This window comes from Lutra lutra, chromosome 7, assembly GCF_902655055.1.
Source record: "Lutra lutra chromosome 7, mLutLut1.2, whole genome shotgun sequence".
Lineage (NCBI taxonomy): Eukaryota > Metazoa > Chordata > Mammalia > Carnivora > Mustelidae > Lutra > Lutra lutra.
The window spans coordinates 71,254,871-71,263,940 of NC_062284.1; the positions used below are offsets into that span (position 1 = coordinate 71,254,871).

The 9,070-nt window shown below is 44.2% G+C and overlaps 1 long non-coding RNA gene across 1 annotated transcript in view; it reads right to left on the reverse strand.

Annotated features, from left to right (window-relative positions):
* LOC125105185 (uncharacterized) overlaps nucleotides 1-8,437 on the reverse strand; it is a 42,874-nt gene extending 34,437 nt beyond the window's left edge. Inside the window, exons 1-2 of the long non-coding RNA XR_007128831.1 lie at nucleotides 8,375-8,437; nucleotides 7,766-7,965 (exon numbers count right to left, since the gene is read on the reverse strand). This is a non-coding gene — a long non-coding RNA (uncharacterized LOC125105185). The remainder of the gene's footprint in view (nucleotides 1-7,765; nucleotides 7,966-8,374) is intronic.
* Between the last annotated feature and the right edge of the window lie 633 nt (nucleotides 8,438-9,070).

Genomic DNA, 9,070 nt, shown 5'->3' on the forward strand with positions numbered 1-9,070 from the left:
TTGGTAATTAGTGCATATTTGATCTTAACCTATAGGAACCCTCAGGGTCTAAACTGAAGTTGCTTTTTTTCAGAGGAAACTTTTTCATTTTTATCTGCAAGCAGGGGCCACTGCCTTCAGGGACCATTTGGCCCCTTCCAGGATGCTTGGCTTAATCTAGAGTCCAAGGTTCACCTTTGTGACCCAAAATGTAGGCTCTGTTATGGGCGGAATTATCTCCCCATAATTCATGTGATGAAATCCCAATCCCCAGTGCCTCGGATCGAACCCATAACCATATTTAGAGACAAGCTCATTAAAGAGGTGATAGCGTTAAAATTAGGCAGAAGCCCTAATCCAATCAGGGTCAATCCTTCATCCAATATGACTGGATCCCTTCCAAGGGAGGCAAGAGCACAGAAATGAACATGTGAAGAGGCAGTGAGATGGTGACAGTCCTCGGGCCAAGGAGAGTGGCCTCAGAGGGATCCAGCCCTGTTGGTGCCTTGATCTTGGACTTCTAGACTTCAGAATTGTGAAAAAATGAAATTCTGTTGTTTCAGCCAGCCAGTGTGTGGTATTTCATGATGGCAGCCTAGCTGACTAATAGAAGCTCCCTAGTGCAGTTCATTAGGATTTGCCCTCAGGGTAACTGCAACTTGCCTCCCAATTGTGCTGATTATTCACCACCCTGGTTTCAGCACTCGCATTTTAATCTCTGTCCCTGGGAAATGTCCCTCACTTCCTACAAGCTCATTGATGCAAAGAAAATATGTTTCATTGCAGATCTAGCTGTTTTGTGGGGGTATCTAGGCAGGGCTTCTGGTCAGCCAGGCTCCTAGGAATGCTACATATTCTACCGCTTCCTTAAGTACCACTTTAACTCTTCTTCTTTTATGACACTGTCCTAAGTGACCTTCTCCTGTGGCAATCCTTTCCCGCCTTAAGACCTTAGCATTATATAGATGTCATTTACTGCCATTCAGTAATTCATTTAGAATTAGTCACGGACTATTTCCTTGAAAACAGAGGCCAAATCTTACACTTCTCACACAGCTCACAAGGCACCCCAAAGCACCGTAGGCCCACATTTCATGTTTATGAAATGAGTGAACATAAAAGGAAAAACAAAGGACCAAAACTCTGTTAGCTGCCCATACTACGCTGAACAGACCGCATGAACCACGGAGTTGAGTGCGACTAGGAAGTGACCCAGATATGCTTTAGCTACCAAACCCTCACATATGAGGCCAGATTCATAGACAGCCTTTGAGGAGTGAGTGAAAAGATCTTCCATTATTGGTCAGAAAACACCCCCGAAGGAAATGAAAACTGAAGTGAATCAGATCAGCCATCCTAATTTACTTTGTAAACCCTGCTCTTCCTGAGAAACAGCAAAAATAATAGAAACTAAATTTATCTGGCACTGCCTCACACCAGAAAGGAAAATACAGTCACCTGTTGTGACTCATGCAGCCTGTTTGGCAATGATTTCCAGATTCTTCTTCCAATTAAGAAGCAAGACGGAAGATCTAAGATTGTTTAGTTAAGTCTGTGTAGCTACAGATATTAGACCGCAACCACATGGAGGCACTTACAATACGGGGATTTATTCTGAAAATAAATTCTGATCTTTAAAGATTGTATTTATTTATTTTTGTGAGAGAGACAGGGCACGTGCATGCACACAAGGGTGGGGGTAGTATGGGCAGGGGTAGAGGGAGAAGGCAGGCTCCCCATTGAGCGGGGAGCCTGATGTGGGACTGGATGCCAGGACTCTGGGCTCATGACCTGATGCAAAGGCAGCTGCTTAACCAGATGAGCCACCCAGCTGCCCTGAATTCTGATTTTTAAATTTACTGAGATTTCGGGTTTCTTCTATTGATTGTGCCATGTTGCGGGGGGCGGGGGGGGGGGGGTAGGTGGCTCCGTCAAAAGAGCGTGTGACTCTTGATCTTGGGGTCGTGAATTTGAGCCCCATGTTGGGTGTAGGGATTACTAAAAAAATAAATTAAAAAAAATTTCCATGTCATATATTAATAAAAGGGATTAAGTAGAAAATAAAGATTTAATAGCTATATAACCATATGCTCCAAAATCCTTTGTTATTCTAAAGCTTGACTTTTATTATTTTTTTAAAGTAATCTCTACACCCAACATGGGGCTCAAACTCACAACCCTGAGATCAAGAGTCACACTCTCTACCAAATGAGCCTACCAGGCTCCCCTAAGTCTTGATTTTTAAAAAGCTAAGAAAGATGCAACGGTAGAAGAGGGAGGTGGAGCTGGGAAGGAGAATTGGGTGTGGGATGGAGGGACGTGCATGGCTGAGAGGAGTAAGGAACCAAGGCCACCTTTTGGGGTGACTCAGGAATCTGGATGTGGGTCTCTTCCCTTCCAGTTCTGAGGCGCTCCTGGAGAGGTTCTAAGCAGGCACTTGGAGTCTGGGACAAGACAGTCAGCTGTAAACTGTTATGTTACACGTCCTGCCTTATAACTGGGGGCGTTCTGTGTTAGTGATACGGGAGCAGCGACTTCTTCCTTAGCTATGGACCTGAGAGAATAATGTTAGGAGCGAGCTTATTCTTAGGTCAGTGCAAACCCCCCAAAAACTGGACTAAATTTGATTTAGATTCTTCGGTGGACTCCATTTTCTGAAAGGCCATGACATTAAAAGATGATGTAGCCTTGTAATCAGAATTTTGATGATCTCTACAGACTTGTCTTCCTATTGTGTGTGTGTGTGGTTGTGTGTATTTGAAACAAACTCACAGGCTGCTTACATTTACCTTCCTTTTTCTTAACGGAAGGGACAATTGTCCACAAAGGGGCCCAGACTAGTTGCTTTTCAGCCCAGCACTTGGCATAGCTGGTGTCGTGGAGGGATATCTATTTACTTAAGTGATTTGTCTGTATCCCTCTTTTGTTAATAAATCGATATCCCTTCATACTCATTTCATGAAAAAAAAAAAAACAAAACCTGCAATCCCCGAATTTCCTACAAATCTTTTTGTGTCGCACACATATTTCAATTTCTGTCTTCACCTCATGAAAACACAATTTCCTGTTGACTTGATTTGTCTCATGCACGTGCTATTAGATCTTATGACTAACGCATGCCACCTTCTGAAGAGGACCTAAATAACCTACCTATAATTCTAGTTCTTTTGTAATAGACCCACAACTGGTTTCTCTTCCTGGTCTAGTTAAGGCAGGTGATGTGGAGGTAATTTTTTTATCCCCTTCCCCATGGGGGTGGGGGAGGTAGTGGGGTGAGCTGCCTGTCCCCACAATGCACGTCTGTGTCAGAAACAAAAAGAAATATGATATCCAAAGGGTTTCTGGGGAACCGTAATAAATAGTTTTCACTTATTACAGCTTTTATAGTCCAATCCTCCAAGGTGCATAAAACCAGCACATTGAGGTAGGGCAAATGAGTCTAAGTGTCGGAGCTCAGCTTTCTTGTCTCATAGAACGCCGCAGAGAATACCTGAACTTCTGCGTAAGCCAACACCAAGGTTAAAAATACCTCTCTCTGCTCTGGCTGAGGGAGAGTGGGGCTTCACCTTGAAGACTAACAGTTAAGGCCATAGCCACTGCTGCCTGACCTGGGCATTCTGCTTCTAGAAAGCTGCTCAAACACAAGGGTGGGGGGCGGCTGGGTGGCTCAGTGGGTTAAGCCTCTGCCTTCGGCTCAGGTCATGATCTCAGGGTCCTGGGATTGAGCCCCGCCTTGGGCTCTCTGCTTAGCGGGGAGCCTGCTTCCCCCTCTCTCTGCCTGCCTCTCTGCCTACTTGTGATCTCTCTCTCTCTCTGTCAAATAAATAAATAAAATCTTTAAAAAAAACCAAAAAACACAAGGATGGCCCACCACACACTTTCTCTAGAGGCATAGTGGGGACAGTCTTGAGCTGTCATAGAAATTTCAGAAGAATTGAAAAAGGCTTTCTCCTGGGCAAAAATACATTCCCTATTCTAACAAAGAGCCACCTAAAATTCTCTCTCTGGTGGATGCCTAAAGCTGTAGACAAGTGAAAATGCAAATCCTCCCAAGAGTGGTAACATACATCAATGAGTGAAACAAACAGCAGCAACAAAAACCCTGTAGTTGTTGAAAAAGTCCTATGTGCAGGGCACCTGGGTGGCTCAGTGGGTTAAGCTTCTGCCTTCGGCTCAGGTCATGATCCCAGGGTCCTGGGATCGAGCCCCATGTCAGCCTCTCTGCTCAGTGGGGAGCCTGCTTCCCCCTTTCTCTCTCTGCTGACCTCTCTGCCTGCTTGTGATTTCTCTCTCTGTCAAATAAATAAATAAAATCTTAAAAAAAAAAAAAAGTCCTACGTGCATGTGCTTTAAAAAAAAAAAAAAAAAAAAAGCTCTGATGGTACACAAGGCTATACATTAAAATTAGTTTTCTTCCCAACCCATAGCTTCAGTCTCTCTGCAGTCATACTCATCAAAGTCAGGCAGATGACAGATGGGTGTCCCTCTAGAGTGGTTCCCTTTGTTTCTTACCTACAGTTGTGGCTCCTCCTGTCCCTACAATCCCCACCATTTTTTTTTTTTTTTTGCCTCCTTGCTTTCAATGGATTGATTTAATCTGAGGGTTACTTAGCACTTGGAGCATTTCCTTCCCAGCTGCTTCTCAGTATTCCATGATCCTAACAACAGGCCAAAGCTAACCGTCTTAGGATGATCCTGAGGCTGGGGCACCTGGTGGGCTGAGCTAGACGAGCATGTGATTCTTGACCCCAGGGTCATGAGGTCAAGCACCACACCCGGCAAAGAGATTACTTAAATAAAAACTTGGGAGGGGGCGGGGAAGATGATCCAGAGGTTACGCATTTCCTTGAACAGAAGAAATAGCTGAGATCACTTTAAAGGGGCTTCTCTGAGTAGATCACAGGTTCATAGAACAAATTCTTTATTCCACAAAACATGGTAAAATATTTAGGATTTGGGGTAGATTAAGTTTTAAAATTAGGGGCGCCTGGGTGGCTCAGTGGGTTAAGCCGCTGCCTTCGGCTCAGGTCATGATCTCAGAGTCCTGGGATCGAGCCCCGCATCGGGCTCTCTGCTCGGCAGGGAGCCTGCTTCCTCCTCTCTCTCTGCCTGCCTCTCTGCCTACTTGTGATCTCTCTGTCAAATAAATAAAATAAATAAAATCTTTAAAAAAATAAATAAAATAAAATAAAATTAGTGGCTCTTAAAAACTTTGACAACGAGGTAAAACTTCAAAAGTCCCATCTTCTTCTATTTCTACTACTGGATTCTCTGTTGCTGCTCTTGATTTGTCAGTTATGGGGTTAGGGCAGAGGGAAGGACCAGGCAGAACAGGTAGTTAGACTGAGATAGGAACCAGCAGTGCTTCAGAAAGTGGAAACAGACAGATCTTGCTCCCAAGGAAAAAAACAGAGGTGTTTCCTTAAATATCCTAATTTCTTTTATGGGGATTTCTTTTTTTTAAATTTAATTTTATTTTTGTTTTATGGGGATTTCTTCCAGGCCATGTCAGGGCTCCTATTTGTGACTTATGAGATTCCAAAGGTAGACTTATAAGTAGACTCCGGTCCATGTAACAAATAAGTAAGTAGGTTTTGGATTTCATGAGACTAAGATACATGTGTTCAATCAGTTGATATGTATGCTATATTCTATGCCACTGTCATTTATGTCCTTCAGCCTTTCTATGAGATGCTTTCTCCATTTTATAAAATACACTGAGAATTCTGGCACTTTAAAAATGTTTAACCCAGGGACGCCTGGGTGGCTCAGTTGGTTAAGCAGCTGCCTTCGGCTCAGGTCATGATCCCAGCGTCCTGGGATCGAGTCCCACATCGGGCTCCTTGCTCATCAGGGAGCCTGCTTCTCCCTCTACCTCTGCCTGCCATTCTGTCTGCCTGTGCTTGCTCTCTCTCCCTCTCTCTCTCTCTCTGACAAATAAATAAATAAAATATTAAAAAAAAAAAGATTTCTTTAAAAAAAAAATAAAAATAAAAATGTTTAACCCAAATCTCTGTTTTAGATCTAACATGCAGGTTACAGGAAACTTAAGGAACAGAGAAACAAGCTAAGCTCCATCCACAGGACGCCATCACCAGTAGGTTGGTATTCTCCTAATCAGCCCATTCTAGTCCCCAAAGAGCCAGTAGCAGGAGAAAAGGGAATGTTGTAGATGAAGAGACAATAGGGACATAAAAAAACAGGTGTGATGTGTGCTCCTGCTTCTAGAGCCCAGTTTCTTTCTTTTTTTCTTTTTAAAAAAGATTTTGAAGTAATCTGTACACCCAACATGCCCCTCAAACTCAAACCCCAAGACCAAAAGTCACATGCTCTACTGACTGAGCCAGCCAGGAGCCCCTGGGATCCACTTTCGACGAAAACTATAAAGGACGTTACTGATAATTTGAGAAATTCTAACTGGTAATTGTATATTAAGGCATGTAATTAGGTAATTTAACTTTGGTTCAATGAGAAAACGTTATTTTGACTATAAAAAAAGTTCCTATTTTAAAAAGAGGGTACCCCGAAGTTAAAAAGCAAACTGTGTCGTGTCCTCCCCCACCCCACCCCGAAACTTTGAGTTCTTATGATGTAAGATGAAGGTTGCCAGGTCAGGGTAGGGTGCAAGGCTGTGCTACATTTTTATTTTCCTTCTGGTTAAAACCAAGTGTCATCCTGGACAGCAGTGTGTGTGTTGGGGGTGGGAGTAGGTGTGTGGGGAGGAAATTTCAGCAAATCGAAATGTTTACAGCCATGCAGGTCTTTCTGAGTTGCTTCTTTGTGGGCAGTGAGTTCTTTGCTCCGTCAGCAGAGCAGTGCCTGTGTTATGTAAAGCTCCGGGTTCCTGCATCACAGTATTTAAGCCTTCTTACCCACATCCTGTCACATTCAGCTGCAGATGTGGGAAGAAGCTCCAAGCAGCACGAAAGTCCTACCCTGATATACTGTGGGTCAAGATGAACTGCAAGGACTCTGGGTTGGGAGGGAAGGCAGAGGTAAAGCCGGTAGGTCCCTGGGCTGGGTGGTTTGGATTGGCCCTGTGGCTCCCACAGTCATAGCTGCCTGCAGTGGTCCCTGCCTTGCTACCCCACCCCCCCACCTGGGCCTCTACCAGAAACTCAGGAACAGCTTCCCCTTGGGACTTTTTAAGCTCATCTGTCAGTCCTCTATTTCTCAAGCCTGGCACCTGCGAGCCCTGCTGGGCCTGGCTGATGCTGAAGGCTGTGTCCTTCTACACATCCAATCTGCGGCTTTGATGAATGGGCTAGGAGGGTGGGAAGGGGGAAGGGATGTCTGAGGATGCCAGGCCCTGAGTGTTAACTGAGTATTTGAATGTTGCTGGGGAGCTCTCTGAGCGAACACCACAATGCCCATCTGTCCATTAGCAGTAGGCTATGGATTAGAAGTGTAGAAGGGATATCTTTAAATAGATTTCTTTTTTTGTTTGTTTGGTTTCAGGCCTAGTGATTGAGGTCACTCTGGGAGAAGCTTCAGAAGTAGCAGGAAGCTCTGGGCAGAAGCTTGGGGTTTTACATTTCACAACCATTATCCTCCCTCCCACTTCAATGGAAGAAAGAAAAGTTAGGTGGGTGGGGTAGTGGAATGAAGAACAGGAGTCTTCAGTCTAGGAAACTCAGAATTATAAAACATTACAATACATATTTTATACGACCCAACCGCTGTGGGGGAGGGTTCGGCTTAGCACAGCTCACCTTCCTCCGGGCACCCTTGGTGCCCACCACGCCAGAAGTCAGCCCGCCTCCCTGTTCCCTTTGAGCCCACTCACTTGCTGATAAAAAGCAGGAGGAGCTCAGACCTGGTTTCCGCTCCGTGGAAGGACTGGACTTATCCCAAGTCTTAGCTTTCAATCCTAGCTCCGGCGCTTGCTGGCTGTGCGGTTTTAAATATTTCTCTCCCTGGAGCTCAGCAGCTCGCAAAGACGGCTGAGATCAGGGCGTCCGACGTCAGACTTTGTTGGGGGCAGTTCTGGGGTGAGGAGACAGAGGAGGAGAGAGAGAACCGTGTGGAGTTTCTTCCAGGTCTACAGTTCCTCTAAGTTGCTCACAGTCATAATTAAACCTTATTAAACTTTTTATAATATTGATAATGTATCGTTCCTTTGTAATTCATTCTTTGAAAGTTTAAATTTGCAAGTCATCCTTTGTTATTCTTTCAACAGTGTGGCATTAGCACCCAGTGGAAGCAGCGTCCTGGGCTCCTTCTTGATGCCCGGGGCTGTGGAGGGGGCAGGGTGGAGATAGGGCGGGGTGGTTAATTTTGCCTCCAAGCCTTACATCACTGTTTACCAATTCTTTCCTCCCTGCCTCATCACTTAAGCGTCCATTAAAATGGCATCTCCCTTTAGTGACTGTACATCGAATAATGATGTTGTTACCTTCAGCTCCCGGGTCGGGGAGGTCTGCCTGTTTTCCCTCCCTCTTTGCAATCTCGGGCTTCTTCCGGCGTTTTGCGGAAAAGAAGCTGGTTGGGTGCTGCCACCTGTTGGCCAAAGTGCATATAACTAAGGAGCTGTGACCAGGAAAATGTTAAAAACCTGAGGTTTTCAAGACAATGCGCTGTGATGTCACGGGGGTTGCTGCTTTTTCACATTATTCTGTTAGCAACCTATAAGGCAAAGAAGGAATCCACAACTGACTTTCAGAGAAAAATAACTTGACTTTCAGAGAAAAATAACTTTAGAAATAGCTGCTTAAATCAAAGTTTTTAAACTTTTTATGTTGAAATAATTTGAGATTTACAGAAAAGTGATAAAACAGTACAGAAAGTTCCATTCACCCTTTATCCAGCCTCCCTTAATTTTAACAGCCTATTTGACCATAGTGCCATTATTGAAACTAGAGAACTAATATTGACACGATACTTTTAGGTACATTACAGACCTAATTTGATTTTTGAACGTTTTTGCTGGAATGTTCCTTTCCTTGTCCAGGATCTAACTCAGGAGCTTATGTTGTCACGTTTCCTTAGTTTTCTCTGATAGTGGCAGGTCCTCTGACCTTAACATTTTTGAAGAGTACTGGTCAGTTATGTTGTATAATGTCTCTCATTTTGTCTGACAATTTCTTATGAT